The sequence below is a fragment of the Triturus cristatus genome, chromosome 12, assembly GCF_964204655.1.
Source record: "Triturus cristatus chromosome 12, aTriCri1.1, whole genome shotgun sequence".
NCBI classification, from domain to species: Eukaryota; Metazoa; Chordata; class Amphibia; order Caudata; family Salamandridae; genus Triturus; species Triturus cristatus.
The window spans coordinates 860,980,687-860,999,125 of record NC_140595.1 but is presented as its reverse complement, the minus strand read 5'-3'; the positions used below and the strand labels follow the sequence as shown (position 1 = coordinate 860,999,125).

The 18,439-nt window shown below is 51.9% G+C and overlaps 1 protein-coding gene across 3 annotated transcripts in view; it reads left to right on the top strand.

Moving 5' to 3' along the window:
• The window catches only part of LOC146783124 (uncharacterized), a 181,884-nt gene that overhangs the window by 98,244 nt on the left and 65,201 nt on the right, over positions 1–18,439 (top strand). The window lies entirely within an intron of this gene.

Sequence of the window (18,439 nt, the reverse complement as noted above, 5' to 3'; positions counted from 1 at the left end):
TTGTAGAGGTCCCCGATGGCATCTGTTCACACAAGCCATCCTTCCCTCATATTCCTTGTAGAGGTCCTGATGACAGCTGTTCACACAAGCCATCCGTCCCTGTTATTCCTTGTAGAGGTCCCCGATGACATATGTTCACACAAGCTACCAGTCCCTCTTATTCCTTGTAGAAGTCCACGATGACATCTGTTCACACAAGCCACCCGTCCCTCTTATTCCTTGTAGAGGTCCCCGATGGCATCTGTTCACACAAGCCACCCATCCTTCTTATTCCTTGTAGAAGTCCCCGATGACATCTGTTCACACAAGCCATCCGTAGCTCTTATTTCTTGTAGATGTCCCCGATGACATCTGTTCACACAAGCCATCCGTCCCTCTTATTCCTTGTAGAGGACCCCGATGAACGCTGTTCACACAAGCCATCCATCCCTCTTATTCCTTGTAGAAGTCCCTGATAACATCTGTTCACACAAGCCATCCGTCCCTCTTATTCCTTGTAGAGGTCCCCGATGACATCTGTTCACACAAGCCATCCATCCCTCTTATTCCTTGTAGAGGACCCCGATGACATCTGTTCACAAACGCCATCCGTCCCTGTTATTCCTTGTAGAGGACCCCGATGACCGCTGTTCACACAAGCCATCCGTACCTCTTATTCCTTGTAGAAGACCCCGATGACAGCTGTTCACACAAGCCACCCATCCCTCATTTTCCTTGTAGAGGTCCCCGATGACAGCGGTTCACACAAGCCATCCATCCCTCTTATTCCTTGTAGAAGTCCCAGATGACAGCTGTTCACACAAGCCACCCGTCCCTCTTATTCCTTGTAGAGGTCCCCGATGACATCTGTTCACACAAGCCATCCATTCCTCTTATTGCTGGTAGAGGTCCCCGATGACATCTGTTCACACAAGCCATCCGTCCCTCTTATTCCTTGTAGAGGTCCCCGATGACATCTGTTCACACAAGCCACCCGTCCCTCTTATTCCTTGTAGAAGTCCCCGATGACATCTGTTCACACAAGCCATCCATCCCCGATGACAGCTGTTCACACAAGCCATCCGTCCCTCTTATTCCTTCTAGAAGTCCCCGATGACAGCTGTTCACACAAGCCATCCGTCCCTCTTATTCCTTGTAGAGGAACCCGATGACATCTGTTCACACAAGCCATCCGTCCCTCTTATTCCTTGTAGAGGTCCCCGATGACAGCTGTTCACACAAGCCATCCGTCCCTGTTATTCCTTGTAGATGTACCTGATGACATCTGTTCACACAAACCATCCGTCCCTCTTATTCCTTGTAGAGGTCCCCGATGACATCTGTTCACACAAGCCATCGTTCCCTCATATTCCTTGTGGAGGTCCCCGATGACAGCTGTTCACACAAGCCACCCGTCCCTCTTATTCCTTGTAGAGGTCCCCGATGACATCTGTTCACACAAGCCACCCGTCCCTCATATTCCTTGTAGAGGTCCCCGATGACATCTGTTCATACAAGCCATCCGTCCCTCTTATTCCTTGTAGACGTCCCCGATGACCGCTGTTCACACAAGCCACCCGTCCCTCTTATTCCTTGTAGAAGTCCCCGATGACATCTGTTCACACAAGCCATCCATCTCCGATGACAGCTGTTCACACAAGTCATCCGTCCCTCTTATACCTTGTAGAAGTCCCCGATGACAGCTGTTCACACAAGCCATCCGTCCCTCTTATTCCTTGTAGAAGTCCCCGATGGCAGCTGTTCATACAAGCCACCCGTCCCTCTTATTCCTTGTAGAAGTCCCCGATGACATCTGTTCACACAAGCCATCCGTCCCTCTTATTCCTTGTAGAGGACCCTGATGACCGCTGTTCACACAAGCCACCCGTCCCTCTTATTCCTTGTAGAGGTCCCCGATGACATCTGTTCACACAAGCTATCCGTCCCTCTTATACCTTGTAGGGGACCCCGATGACAGCTTTTCACACAAGCCACCCGTCCCTCTTATTCCTTGTAGAAGTCCCCGATGACATCTGTTCACACAAGCCATCCATCCCCGATGACAGCTGTTCACACAAGCCATCCGTCCCTCTTATTCCTTGTAGAAGTCCCCGATGACATCTGTTCACAGAAGCCATCCGTCCCTCTTATTCCTTGTTGAGGTCCCCGATGACATCTGTTCACACAAGCCACTTATCCCTCTTATTCCTTGTAGAGGTCCCCGATGACATCTGTTCACACAAGCCATCCGTCCCTCTTAATCCTTGTAGAGGTCCCCGATGACATCTGTTCACACAAGCCATCCGTCCCTCTTATTCCTTGTAGAAGTCCCCGATGACATCTGTTCACAGAAGCCATCCGTCCCTCTTATTCCTTGTTGAGGTCCCCGATGACATCTGTTCACACAAGCCACTCATCCCTCTTATTCCTTGTAGGGGACCCCGATGACAGCTTTTCACACAAGCCACCCGTCCCTCTTATTCCTTGTAGAAGTTCCCGATGACATCTGTTCACACAAGCCATCCATCCCCGATGACAGCTGTTCACACAAGCCATCCGTCCCTCTTATTCCTTCTAAAAGTCCCCGATGACAGCTGGTCACACAAGCCATCCGTCCCTCTTATTCCTTGTAGAAGTCCCCGATGACATCTGTTCACACAAGCCATCCGTCCCTCTTATTCCTTGTAGAGGAACCCGATGACCGCTGTTCACACAAGCCACCCGTCCCTCTAATTCCTTGTAGAAGTCCCCGATGACATCTGTTCACACAAGCCACCCGTCCCTCTTATTCCTTGTAGAGGTCCCCGATGACAGCTGTTCACACAAGCCATCCGTCCCTGTTATTCCTTGTAGAGGTCCCCGATGACATATGTTCACACAAGCTACCAGTCCCTCTTATTCCTTGTAGAAGTCCACGATGACATCTGTTCACACAAGCCACCCGTCCCTCTTATTCCTTGTAGAGGTCCCCGATGACATCTGTTCAAAATAGCCACCCGTCCCTCTTATTCCTTGTAGAGGTCCCCGGTGACATCCGTCCCTCTTATTCCTTGTAGAGGTCCCCGATGACATCTGTTCACACAAGCCATCCGTCCCTCTTATTCCTTGTAGAGGTCCCCGATGACATCTGTTCACACAAGCCACCCGTCCCTCTTATTCCTTGTAGAGGTCCCCGATGACATCTGTTCATACAAGCCATCCGTCCCTCTTATTCCTTGTAGAGGTCCCCGATGACATCTGTTCACACAAGCCACCCGTCCCTCTTATTCCTTGTAGAGGTCCCCGGTGACATCCGTCCCTCTTATTCCTTGTAGAGGTCCCCGATGACATCTGTTCACACAAGCCATCCGTCTCTCTTATTCCTTGTAGAGGTACCTGATGACATCTGTTCACACAAACCATCCGTCCCTCTTATTCCTTGTAGAGGTCCCCGATGACATCTGTTCACACAAGCCATCGTTCCCTCATATTCCTTGTAGAGGTCCCCGATGACAGCTGTTCACACAAGCCACCCGTCCCTCTTATTCCTTGTAGAGGTCCCCGATGACCGCTGTTCACACAAGCCATCCATCCCTCTTATTCCTTGTAGACGTCCCCGATGACAGCTGTTCACACAAGCCACCCGTCCCTCTTATTCCTTGTAGAAGTCCTCGATGACATCTGTTCACACAAGCCATCCATCCCCGATGACAGCTGTTCACACAAGTCATCCGTCCCTCTTATTCCTTGTAGAAGTCCCCGATGACAGCTGTTCACACAAGCCATCCGTCCCTCTTATTCCTTGTAGAGGACCCTGATGACCGCTGTTCACACAAGCCACCCGTCCCTCTTATTCCTTGTAGAGGTCCCCGATGACATCTGTTCACAGAAGCCATCCGTCCCTCTTATTCCTTGTAGAGGTCCCCGATGACATCTGTTCACACAAGCCACCCGTCCCTCTTATTCCTTGTAGAGGTCCCCGATGACATCTGTTCACACAAGCCATCCGTCCCTCTTATTCCTTGTAGAGGTCCCCGATGACATCTGTTCACACAAGCCACCCGTCCCTCTTATTCCTTGTAGAAGTCCCCGATGACATCTGTTCACACAAGCCATCCATCCCCGATGACAGCTGTTCACACAAGCCATCCGTCCCTCTTATTCCTTCTAGAAGTCCCCGATGACAGCTGTTCATACAAGCCACCCGTCCCTCTTATTCCTTCTAGAAGTCCCCGATGACATCTGTTCACACAAGCCATCCGTCCCTCTTATTCCTTGTAGAGGTCCCCGATGACAGCTGTTCACACAAGCCATCCGTCCCTGTTATTCCTTGTAGATGTACCTGATGACATCTGTTCACACAAACCATCCGTCCCTCTTATTCCTTGTAGAGGTCCCCGATGACATCTGTTCACACAAGCCATCGTTCCCTCATATTCCTTGTGGAGGTCCCCGATGACAGCTGTTCACACAAGCCACCGTCCCTCTTATTCCTTGTAGAGGTCCCCGATGACATCTGTTCACACAAGCCACCCGTCCCTCATATTCCTTGTAGAGGTCCCCGATGACATCTGTTCATACAAGCCATCCGTCCCTCTTATTCCTTGTAGACGTCCCCGATGACCGCTGTTCACACAAGCCACCCGTCCCTCTTATTCCTTGTAGAAGTCCCCGATGACATCTGTTCACACAAGCCATCCATCCCCGATGACAGCTGTTCACACAAGTCATCCGTCCCTCTTATACCTTGTAGAAGTCCCCGATGACAGCTGTTCACACAAGCCATCCGTCCCTCTTATTCCTTGTAGAAGTCCCCGATGGCAGCTGTTCATACAAGCCACCCGTCCCTCTTATTCCTTGTAGAAGTCCCCGATGACATCTGTTCACACAAGCCATCCGTCCCTCTTATTCCTTGTAGAGGACCCTGATGACCGCTGTTCACACAAGCCACCCGTCCCTCTTATTCCTTGTAGAGGTCCCCGATGACATCTGTTCACACAAGCTATCCGTCCCTCTTATTCCTTGTAGGGGACCCCGATGACAGCTTTTCACACAAGCCACCCGTCCCTCTTATTCCTTGTAGAAGTCCCCGATGACATCTGTTCACACAAGCCATCCATCCCCGATGACAGCTGTTCACACAAGCCATCCGTCCCTCTTATTCCTTGTAGAAGTCCCCGATGACATCTGTTCACAGAAGCCATCCGTCCCTCTTATTCCTTGTTGAGGTCCCCGATGACATCTGTTCACACAAGCCACTCATCCCTCTTATTCCTTGTAGAGGTCCCCGATGACATCTGTTCACACAAGCCACCCATCCCTCTCATTCCTTGTAGAGGTCCCCGATGACATCTGTTCACACAAGCCATCCGTCCCTCTTATTCCTTGTAGAGGTCCCCGATGACATCTGTTCACACAAGCTATCCGTCCCTCTTATTCCTTGTAGGGGACCCCGATGACATCTGTTCACAGAAGCCATCCGTCCCTCTTATTCCTTGTTGAGGTCCCCGATGACATCTGTTCACACAAGCCACTCATCCCTCTTATTCCTTGTAGGGGACCCCGATGACAGCTTTTCACACAAGCCACCCGTCCCTCTTATTCCTTGTAGAAGTCCCCGATGACATCTGTTCACACAAGCCATCCATCCCCGATGACAGCTGTTCACACAAGCCATCCGTCCCTCTTATTCCTTCTAGAAGTCCCCGATGACAGCTGTTCACACAAGCCATCCGTCCCTCTTATTCCTTGTAGAAGTCCCCGATGACATCTGTTCACACAAGCCATCCGTCCCTCTTATTCCTTGTAGAGGAACCCGATGACCGCTGTTCACACAAGCCACCCGTCCCTCTTATTCCTTGTAGAAGTCCCCGATGACATCTGTTCACACAAGCCACCCGTCCCTCTTATTCCTTGTAGAGGTCCCCGATGACAGCTGTTCACACAAGCCATCCGTCCCTGTTATTCCTTGTAGAGGTCCCCGATGACATATGTTCACACAAGCTACCCGTCCCTCTTATTCCTTGTAGAAGTCCACGATGACATCTGTTCACACAAGCCACCCGTCCCTCTTATTCCTTGTAGAGGTCCCCGATGACAGCTGTTCACACAAGCCACCCGTCCCTCTTATTCCTTGTAGAGGTCCCAGATGACATCTGTTCACACAAGCCTTCCGTCCCTCTTATTCCTTGTAGAGGTCCCCGATGACATCTGTTCACACAAGCCATCCGTCCCTCTTATTCCTTGTAGAGGTCCCCGATGACATCTGTTCAAACGAGCCACCCGTCCATCTTATTCCTTGTAGAGGTCCCCGATGACAGCTGTTCACACAAGCCACCCGTCCCTCTTATTCCTTGTAGAAGTCCCCGATGACAGCTGTTCACACAAGCCATCCGTCCCTCTTATTCCTTGTACAAGTCCCCGATGACATCTGTTCACACAAGACATCCGTCCCTCTTATTCCTTGTAGGGGACCCCGATGACAGCTTTTCACACAAGCCACCCGTCCCTCTTATTCCTTGTAGAAGTCCCCGATGACATCTGTTCACACAAGCCATCCATCCCCGATGACAGCTGTTCACACAAGCCATCCGTCCCTCTTATTCCTTGTAGAAGTCCCCGATGACATCTGTTCACAGAAGCCATCCGTCCCTCTTATTCCTTGTTGAGGTCCCCGATTACATCTGTTCACACAAGCCACTCATCCCTCTTATTCCTTGTAGAGGTCCCCGATGACATCTGTTCACACAAGCCATCCGTCCCTCTTAATCCTTGTAGAGGTCCCCGATGACATCTGTTCACACAAGCCATCCGTCCCTCTTATTCCTTGTAGAAGTCCCCGATGACATCTGTTCACAGAAGCCATCCGTCCCTCTTATTCCTTGTTGAGGTCCCCGATGACATCTGTTCACACAAGCCACTCATCCCTCTTATTCCTTGTAGGGGACCCCGATGACAGCTTTTCACACAAGCCACCCGTCCCTCTTATTCCTTGTAGAAGTCCCCGATGACATCTGTTCACACAAGCCATCCATCCCCGATGACAGCTGTTCACACAAGCCATCCGTCCCTCTTATTCCTTCTAGAAGTCCCCGATGACAGCTGTTCACACAAGCCATCCATCCCTCTTATTCCTTGTAGAAGTCCCCGATGACATCTGTTCACACAAGCCATCCGTCCCTCTTATTCCTTGTAGAGGAACCCGATGACCGCTGTTCACACAAGCCACCCGTCCCTCTTATTCCTTGTAGAAGTCCCCGATGACATCTGTTCACACAAGCCACCCGTCCCTCTTATTCCTTGTAGAGGTCCCCGATGACAGCTGTTCACACAAGCGATCCGTCCCTGTTATTCCTTGTAGAGGTCCCCGATGACATATGTTCACACAAGCTACCCGTCCCTCTTATTCCTTGTAGAAGTCCACGATGACATCTGTTCACACAAGCCACCCGTCCCTCTTATTCCTTGTAGAGGTCCCCGATGACAGCTGTTCACACAAGCCACCCGTCCCTCTTATTCCTTGTAGAGGTCCCAGATGACATCTGTTCACACAAGCTTTCCGTCCCTCTTATTCCTTGTAGAGGTCCCCGATGACATCTGTTCACACAAGCCATCCGTCCCTCTTATTCCTTGTAGAGGTCCCCGATGACATCTGTTCAAACGAGCCACCCGTCCATCTTATTCCTTGTAGAGGTCCCCGATGACAGCTGTTCACACAAGCCACCCGTCCCTCTTATTCCTTGTAGAAGTCCCCGATGACAGCTGTTCACACAAGCCATCCGTCCCTCTTATTCCTTGTACAAGTCCCCGATGACAGCTGTTCACACAAGCCACCCGTCCCTCTTATTCCTTGTAGAAGTCCCCGATGACATCTGTTCACACAAGCCATCCATCCCTCAAATTCCTTGTAGAAGTCCCCGATGACATCTGTTCACACAAGCCATCCGTCCCACTTATTCCTTGTAGAGGTCCCCGATGACAGCTGTTCACACAAGCCACCCGTCCCTCTTATTCCTTGTAGAAGTCCCCGATGACATCTGTTCACACAAGCCATCCATCCGTCCCTCTTATTTCTTGTACAGGTCCCCGATGACATCTGTTCACACAAGCCATCCATCCGTCCCTCTTATTTCTTGTACAGGTCCCCGATGACATCTGTTCACACAAGCCACCCGTCCTTCTTATTGGTTCTAGACGTCCCCGATGACAGCTGTTCACACAAGCCACCCGTCCCTCCTATTCCTTGTAGAAGTCCCCAATGACATCTGTTCACACAAGCCACCCATCCCTCTCATTCCTTGTAGAGGTCCCCGATGACATCTGTTCACACAAGCCATCCGTCCCTCTTATTCCTTGTAGAGGTCCCCGATGACATCTGTTCACACAAGCTATCCGTCCCTCTTATTCCTTGTAGGGGACCCCGATGACAGCTGTTCACACAAGCCACCCGTCCCTCTTATTCCTTGTAGGGGACCCCGATGACAGCTGTTCACACAAGCCATCCATCCCCGATGACAGCTGTTCACACAAGCCATCCGTCCCTCTTATTCCTTCTAGAAGTCCCCGATGACAGCTGTTCACACAAGCCATCCGTCCCTCTTATTCCTTGTAGAAGTCCCCGATGACATCTGTTCACACAAGCCATCCGTCCCTCTTATTCCTTGTAGAGGAACCCGATGACCGCTGTTCACACAAGCCACCCGTCCCTCTTATTCCTTGTAGAAGTTCCCGATGACATCTGTTCACACAAGCCACCCGTCCCTCTTATTCCTTGTAGAGGTCCCTGATGACAGCTGTTCACACAAAGCATCCGTCCCTGTTATTCCTTGTAGAAGTCCACGATGACATCTGTTCACACAAGCCATCCGTCCCTCTTATTCCTTGTAGAGGTCCCCAATGACATCTGTTCACACAAGCTACCCGTCCCTCTTATTCCTTGTAGAAGTCCCCGATGACATCTGTTCACACAAGCCATCCATCCCCGATGACAGCTGTTCACACAAGCTACCCGTCCCTCTTATTCCTTGTAGAAGTCCACGATGACATCTGTTCACACGAGCCACCCGTCCCTCTTATTCCTTGTAGAGGACCCTGATGACCGCTGTTCACACAAGCCATCCGTCCCTCCTATTCCTTGTAGAGGTCCCCGATGACATCTGTTCACACAAGCCATCCGTCCCTCTTATTTCTTGTAGAGGTCCCCGGTGACATCTGTTCACACCAGCCACCCGTCCCTCTTATTCCTTGTAGAGGTCCCCGATGACATCTGTTCACACAAGCCATCCGTCCCTCTTTTTCCTTGTAGAGGTCCCCGATGACATCTGTTCACACAAGCCACCCGTCCTTATTCCTCGTAGAAGTCCCCGATGACGTCTGTTCACACAAGCCACCCGTCCCTCTTATTCCTTGTAGAGGTCCCCGATGACATCTGTTCACACAAGCCATCCGTCCCTCTTATTCCTTGTAGTGGTCCCCGATGACATCTGTTCACACCAGCCATCCGTCCCTCTTATTCCTTGTAGAGGTCCCCGATGACAACTGTTCACACAAGCCACCCATCCCTCTTATTCCTTGTAGAGGTCCTCATGACATCTGTTCACACAAGCCACCCGTCCCTCTTATTCCTTGTAGAGGTCCCCAATGGCATCTGTTCACACAAGCCATCCGTCCCTCTTATTTCTTGTAGAGGTCCCCGGTGACATCTGTTCACAGAAGCCACCCGTCCCTCTTATTCCTTGTAGAGGTCCCCGATGACAGCTGTTCACACAAGCCACCCATCCCTCTTATTCCCTTTAGAGGTCCCCGATGACAGCTGTTCCCCCAAGCCATCCGTCCCGCTTATTCCTTGTAGAGGTCCCCGATGACATCTGTTCACACAAGCCACCCGTCCCTCTTATTTCTTGTAGAGGTCCCCGATGACATCTGTTCACACAAGCCACCCGTCCCTCTTATTCCTTGTAGAGGTCCCCGATGACATCTGTTCACACAAGCCACCCGTCCCTCTTATTCCTTGTAGAGGTCCCTGATGACATCTGTTCACACAAGCCACCCGTCCCTCTTATTCCTAGTAGAGGACCCCGAAGACCGCTGTTCACACAAGCCATCCGTCCCTCTTATTCCTTGTAAAAGTCCCCGATGACAGCTGTTCACACAAGCCACCCGTCCCTCTTATTCCTTGTAGAAGTCCCCGATGATATCTGTTCACACAAGACATCCGTCCCTCATATTCCTTGTAGAGGACCCCGATGACCGCTGGTCACACAAGCCATCCGTCCCTCTTATTCCTTGTAGAGGTCCCAGATGACAGCTGTTCACACAAGCCACCCGTCGACTTATTGCTTGTAGAGGTCCCCGATGACATCTGTTCACAGAAGCCATCCGTCCCCGATGACATCTGTTCACACAAGCCATCCGTCCTTCTTATTCCTTGTAGAGGTCCCCGATGACATCTGTTCACAGAAGCCATCCGTCCCCGATGACATCTGTTCACACAAGCCATCCGTCCTTCTTATTCCTTGTAGAGGTCCCCGATGACATCTGTTCACACAAGCCACCCGTCCCTCTTATTCCTTGTGGAAGTCCCCGATGACATCTGTTCACACAAGCCACCCGTCCCTCTTATTCCTTGTAGAGGTCCCCGATGACATCTGTTCACACAAGCCATCCGTCCCTCTTTGTCCTTGTAGAGGTCCCCGATGACATCTGTTCACAGAAGCCATCCGTCCCTCTTATTCCTTGTAGAGGTCCCCGATGACATCTGTTCACACAAGCCACCCGTCCCTCTTATTCCTTGTAGAGGTCCCTGATGACATCTGTTCACACCAGCCATCCGTCCCTCTTATTCCTTGTAGAGGTCCCCGATGACATCTGTTCACACAAGCCATCCGTCCCTCTTATTCCTTGTAGAGGTCCCCGATGACATCTGTTCACACAAGCCATCCATCCCTCTTATTCCTTGTAGAAGTCCCCAATGACATCTGTTCACACAAGCCATCCGTACCTCATATTCCTTGTAGAGGTCCCCGATGACATCTGTTCACACAAGCCACCCGTCCCTCTTATTTCTTGTAGAGGTCCCCGATGACATCTGTTCACACAAGCCACCCGTCCCTCTTATTTCTTGTAGAGGTCCCCGATGACATCTGTTCACACAAGCCACCCGTCCTTCTTATTGCTTGTAGAGGTCCCTGATGACATCTGTTCACACAAGCCATCCATCCGTCTTATTCCTTTTAGAGGTCCCCGATGACATCTGTTCAAAAAAGCCACCCGTCCCTCTTATTCCTTGTAGAGGTCCCCGGTGACATCCGTCCCTCTTATTCCTTGTAGAGGTCCCCGATGACATCTGTTCACACAAGCCATCCGTCCCTCTTATTCCTTGTAGAGGTCCCCGATGACATCTGTTCACACAAGCCACCCGTCCCTCTTATTCCTTGTAGAGGTCCCCGATGACATCTGTTCACACAAGCCATCCGTCCCTCTTATTCCTTGTAGAGGTCCCCGATGACATCTGTTCACACAAGCCACCCGTCCCTCTTATTCCTTGTAGAGGTCCCCGGTGACATCCGTCCCTCTTATTCCTTGTAGAGGTCCCCAATGACATCTGTTCACACAAGCCATCCGTCTCTCTTATTCCTTGTAGAAGTCCCCGATGACATCTGTTCACACAAGCCACCCGTCCCTCTTATTCCTTGTAGAAGTCCCCGATGACATCTGTTCACACAAGCCATCCATCCCCGATGACAGCTGTTCACACAAGCCATCCGTCCCTCTTATTCCTTCTAGAAGTCCCCGATGACAGCTGTTCACACAAGCCATCCGTCCCTCTTATTCCTTGTAGAGGAACCCGATGACATCTGTTCACACAAGCCATCCGTCCCTCTTATTCCTTGTAGAGGTCCCCGATGACAGCTGTTCACACAAGCCATCCGTCCCTGTTATTCCTTGTAGATGTACCTGATGACATCTGTTCACACAAACCATCCGTCCCTCTTATTTCTTGTAGAGGTCCCCGATGACATCTGTTCACACAAGCCATTGTTCCCTCATATTCCTTGTGGAGGTCCCCGATGACAGCTGTTCACACAAGCCACCCGTCCCTCTTATTCCTTGTAGAGGTCCCCGATGACATCTGTTCACACAAGCCACCCGTCCCTCATATTCCTTGTAGAGGTCCCCGATGACATCTGTTCATACAAGCCATCCGTCCCTCTTATTCCTTGTAGACGTCCCCGATGACCGCTGTTCACACAAGCCACCCGTCCCTCTTATTCCTTGTAGAAGTCCCCGATGACATCTGTTCACACAAGCCACCCATCCCTCATTTTCCTTGTAGAGGTCCCCGATGACAGCGGTTCACACAAGCCATCCATCCCTCTTATTCCTTGTAGAAGTCCCAGATGACAGCTGTTCACACAAGCCACCCGTCCCTCTTATTCCTTGTAGAGGTCCCCGATGACATCTGTTCACACAAGCCATCCGTCCCTCTTATACCTTGTAGAAGTCCCCGATGACAGCTGTTCACACAAGCCATCTGTCCCTCTTATTCCTTGTAGAAGTCCCCGATGGCAGCTGTTCATACAAGCCACCCGTCCCTCTTATTCCTTGTAGAAGTCCCCGATGACATCTGTTCACACAAGCCATCCGTCCCTCTTATTCCTTGTAGAGGACCCTGATGACCGCTGTTCACACAAGCCACCCGTCCCTCTTATTCCTTGTAGACGTCCCCGATGACATCTGTTCACACAAGCTATCCGTCCCTCTTATTCCTTGTAGGGGACCCCGATGACAGCTTTTCACACAAGCCACCCGTCCCTCTTATTCCTTGTAGAAGTCCCCGATGACATCTGTTCACACAAGCCATCCATTCCCGATGACAGCTGTTCACACAAGCCATCCGTCCCTCTTATTCCTTGTAGAAGTCCCCGATGACATCTGTTCACACAATCCATCCATCCCCGATGACAGCTGTTCACACAAGCCATCCGTCCCTCGTTCGAGGCATGTGGGCTGCTGAATTCATATCTGTGCATAGATCGCCGCCTAGTGTTGGGTCCGGATGTTTGCACGTTGTTGTCCTGGAAGAGTCTTCGAAGTATCCTTGGATAGGTGACTCCTCCCATGGACTACAGTGCGCATGGGCATCCTCTCCATCCTCAGATTGTTTTTTTCCGCCATTGGGTTCGGATGTGCTATCTTAGCTCAAGTTAGGAAAAACTTTTGTCGAGGCCACAAGGCCTTTAGTTCGCGTCGGTACTGTTTATCGATCGGGTTTCGATACTTTTTGTTAGTTTACTAACTTTCAGCACCGACTTTGTTCGCATTTGCCTGTCCATCGACTCTACTTCGACGATGGAATCCAGGACGCCATTCAAAAGGTGTCCGGTATGCAATGCGAAGTACCCACACATCGACGTCCATCCGGTGTGCAACAAATGCCTTTCGCCGGACCACGACGAATCGACATGTATGGCCTGTGCCCGGTTCCGTTCAAAGAAGACTCTGCGGAATCGTCGAGCGGCGAGGCTCGAAGCGCAGCACGCGGCACCGGCCCCAGCTGACATCTTCGACGAGGCTGACGACGTCGAAGAAGTAGAAGTCTTACCCTCCAGTCCCGTTTCCGAACACGAACACGAACCCGGATCGGACGAGGCCGACGAGTCACTCTTCCACAGAGGTGAAGACGACACCGAGGTAGGAGACGACGAGGAGGCCTTAGGAGCCGAAGAGAGTAGCTCCGATGATGAACAAGGCCTACCTGTTCAGACCGAAATTTCACCAGCGCCACAGACTATGGCTCCGGTCGAGGGATCGCCTTCGGGCCTTACCCGAGACCTATCACGCAGTCCTTCGGCCCCGCCCTCGGGCCCGGCCTCGGACGTTCAGCGGCAGCCATTACCGCTTAAGCCAGCTGGTTTCCCTTCCACGAAACCGAAACCGAAAGCTGCTCAGGTTCCTACGAAACCGAAACTGAAAGTGGCGCTAGTCGGATCGAGGCCTTCAACACCTTCGACGCCAGCGCACCGGGTCGGCACCGACCGCACCAAGAGAGACTTCGGTGCCGAACTCGAGACGGGCGACATGGGAGTCGACAAACGGAAGAAGGTCATCGGCGCCGACAAACCTGCCCGGTTACCGGCGTCGACGCCACCGACACCGAGGGCCGTCCCGCCTGCTACGCCTCGCAGCACTCCCTCGACGACACCAAAACCTCACGTGTCGAAGACGTCGACGGTGATCTCCGCACCTCGACTCGATGCGCCACGGGCGCAGAAGATATCTGCAGCCGCCTCGACGACCCTGGCGGGGGCCACGACCTCTAAGGCGCCCCGAGTACGGCCTGGCGCGATGCCAGGCTGCAGATCCAAGGACGCCCTCCAGGACCCGTCGGGTTCCGGTTCGGCTCCGGCGGTTTCGTCGGTGCCGACCAGCATTACCTTCGGCTTGCCTCCACCCACAATCCCGAAGGCGTTTCAACTCAGGACACAGGTCACCAAAACTGCGGTTACACCTGTCGAGCCGTCTCCGTCACACGTCATCGACGCCGACACTGGCAGGATGATTCTCCACGGCCGAAGGATAACTTCGGAACCGCCATTGGAGCCTTTCAGGATCCCGCTAAAGAGGAAGCTGCCTGTGGACTCAAAACCTCTCCTGTATGAACCCTTCTATTCACCCTACCAGGATCCACACCGGGCCTCCCCCACACGCTCCGACACGGATGCATTGGGGGACTACTTGGATGAACAAGTCCCCTACCATGTGGACACGGACCCTGATGACCAGCAGGACCCTGACCAAACTTGGGGCGACCCTGCAGACCCCAGTACACCTCTTGATGCACAGGACACACAACTATATGGGCCAAAAACATCACCCACAGAGGATACTGCGGCGTTCAACGCTCTGATTGAACGTGCGGCAAACAACCATGATGTACAGCTTCACTCTGATATCATCGAAGATGACTTTCTAATGGACACCTTTGCATCCTCAGAAAGACATGTAAAGACTCTGCCAATGTTGAAGGCAGTCCTCAAGCCAGCCACTGACATTTTCAAGGAACCCACCAGGGCACGAGTGATAAACCCCAGGATCGATAAAAAATACAGATCAGCACCTGGGGATCCTACTTACATCAGAGGCCAATTACCACTCGACTCCATCGTTGTGGCGAATGCCCGCAAGAGGGCACACTCGCAGACAACGGGTGACGCTCCTCCCCCGGACAAAGAGTCCAAGGTGCTAGAGACCTCCGGCAAGCGAGTTGCCGCACAAGCTGCAAACATATGGCGCATAGCTAACACTCAAGCGCTCCTCGCTCGCTACGATAGAGCGCACTATGACACACTGGAGCAACTTCTTCAGCACCTCCCTGACCCCTACAAAGAAGGTGCAGAAATCCTTATCAGAGAGGGACAGCTACTCACAAATGCTGCCATTAAATGTGCACTAGATGCTGCAGACACGGCTGCCAGGGCCATCAACACTAGCGTCATCCTACGACGTCACGCCTGGCTACGTATCTCAGGATTCAAGCCTGAGGTACAAAACAATATACTTAATCAGCCCGTCAACCCCGACTTTTTGTTCGGACCTGAGGTTGACACCACCCTCGAGAAGATAAAAAAGGACACGGACACTGCAAAGTCCATGGGCGCCCTACAAACTCAGTCCTTTCGGAGCGGCTCCTTTCGTCGCCCCGGAAACAAGGGGGCAGGTAGAGGACAGGGGTCACAACAAACATATAACAAGGGTAATACGCAGACCACCTACGATAAGAACACCCGAGGTGGCTATCGTGGCTCCAGTACCAAGGGCAGAGGACGTGGCTACGGCAACACCAGGTCCTCCCCCAAGAACAAGCAGTGACGCCCTCTCCCTTCCTCCCGACCACATAACACCTGTCGGGGGAAGGCTACAACGGTTCCTGTCCACGTGGAACTCCATCACCACGGACAGGTGGGTCAAAGATATTATAAAACACGGTTACTGTCTGGAGTTAACTTCCACTCCACCCACAATACCACCAAGAAACCGTCCTATGTCCTCAGAGCACTTAACGCTCTTACAGCAAGAGGTAGAAAGTATGCTTCTAAAAGGCGCTATCGAGCTCGTACCCATCCACGAGCAGGGCACGGGGGTTTACTCCCTCTACTTCTTAATTCCAAAAAAGGACGGGTCGCTCAGGCCTATATTAGACCTGAGACCCCTGAACCAGTACATTCTTTCAGAGCACTTTCACATGCTCACTCTACAGCAAGTCCTTCCGCTTCTCAAGCAGGGAGACTTCCTAGCATCACTGGACCTCAAGGATGCGTACTTCCACATACCCATCCACCCCTCACACAAAAAATACCTCAGGTTTACTGTTCAGGGGCAGCACTATCAGTTCAAAGTCCTTCCCTTCGGCGTGACAACAGCGCCCAGGGTTTTCACGAAGTGCCTAGCTACGGTGGCAGCACACTTACGGAGGCAGCATATACACGTCTACCCCTACCTAGACGACTGGCTCGTTCAAGCGAAGTCGGCCCAGCAATGTGCAAGCCATATGTCCCGCACCATTCACCTTCTTCACAGTCTGGGATTCTCACTAAATTACCCAAAGTCCCATCTCCAGCCCGCACACGTACAACAGTACCTGGGCGCGACTATAGACACTCTGGCGGCCTCAGCTCAGCCAAGTTTAGTGAGGATCAACAGCATACAACTGCTGATCTCCAAGTTCAAACACAATCACTCGCTTCCAGCGCGAGTGTTTATGCAGTTGATAGGCATGATGGCCTCCTGCATCTTCATAGTCCCGCACGCGAGATTACATATGCGCCCACTTCAGGAGTGCCTAGCACGTCAGTGGAATCAGGCTCAAGGACAGTTGAAAGACCTAGTGTTGGTGAGCGGTCGGGCATACAACTCTCTGCATTGGTGGAATCCACAAAACCTTTGCAAGGGGCGACCGTTCCAAGAGCCTGTTCCACAAATAGTACTGACAGCGGACGCGTCTCTCCAGGGATGGGGAGCTCATGTACTACACTACACAGTGCAGGGACTATGGACGACACAACAGAAGAAGATGCACATCAACCTTCTGGAACTGATGGCAATCTTCCTGGCCATGAAGGCTTTCAAAGTACATCTGTGCAACAAGGTCGTGTTGATCCGGACGGACAACATGACCGCAATGTACTACATACAGAAACAGGGAGGGACACACTCTCCACAGTTGTCTCATCTGGCTCAGAGCATGTGGAAGTGGGCCATTCAGAGGAACATGTTCCTCATGGCAGAACACCTCCCCGGCAAGGACAACCAGATGGCGGATCTGCTCAGCAGACACAGCCACCAGATGCACGAGTGGGAGTTACACCCATCAGTACTCCAACCGTACTTCCAGCAGTGGGGTCACCCAGAGATAGACCTATTCGCGACAAGCGAAAACGCAAAATGCCAAAGCTTCGCCGCCAGATTCCCACATCCGCAGTCGCAGGGCAATGCGATATGGATGAACTGGTCCGGCAGATTTGCGTACGCTTTTCCCCCAGCACCGTTGATACCGCTGGTGGCTCGCAAACTCCGACAACACTCCCTGACACTCGTCCTAGTTGCTCCCACGTGGGCACGCCAGCCGTGGTACACCACCTTCCTCGAACTTTCCGTGGTACCGCATCAAAGGCTGCGGATCAAACCCGCGCATTTGACGCAGAACCATGGAGAGGTTCAGCACCCAGATCCGCAACAGCTGAACCTGGCGATCTGGCTCCTGAAGTCCTAGAGTTTGGCTATCTCAATCTGCCACCTGACTGCATGGACATCATCAAGGAGGCCAGGAGACCTACTACAAGAGCTTGCTATGCAGCCAAATGGAAAAGGTTCGTCATTTATTGCGGTAATAATGACATTAACCCGCTGGACGCATCCATCCACGACATCATATGTTACCTCTTACACCTATACCGATGCAATCTGGCGTACACCTCTATACGTGTCCATTTGACCGCAATATCAGCCTATCTGCAAACCAGGCAGCACCTCTCTCTATTCAGAGTGCCTGCCATCAAAGCATTCTTGGAAGGACTCAAACGAGTCATTCCACCTAGTCACCCACCGGCTCCAATGTGGAACCTCAACTTGGTCCTCACACGCCTGATGGGTCCACCCTTTGAACCTCTACACTCATGCGAGATTCAATTCCTTACCTGGAAAGTAGCCTTCCTGGTAGCGATCACTTCCCTAAGAAGAGTTAGTGAACTCCAGGCACTAACCGTTCAAGAGCCATTTATTCAGGTTCACGCCAACAGGGTCGTACTACGTACCAACCCCAAATTCATGCCCAAAGTAATATCGCAGTTCCACATGAACCAGACTATTGAACTGCCCGTTTTCTTCCAAAACCCACAAACTGTTGCAGAGCGGGCATTACATACACTAGATGTACGGAGGGCCCTCATGTACTACATCGACAGGACTAAACCCTTCAGGAAGA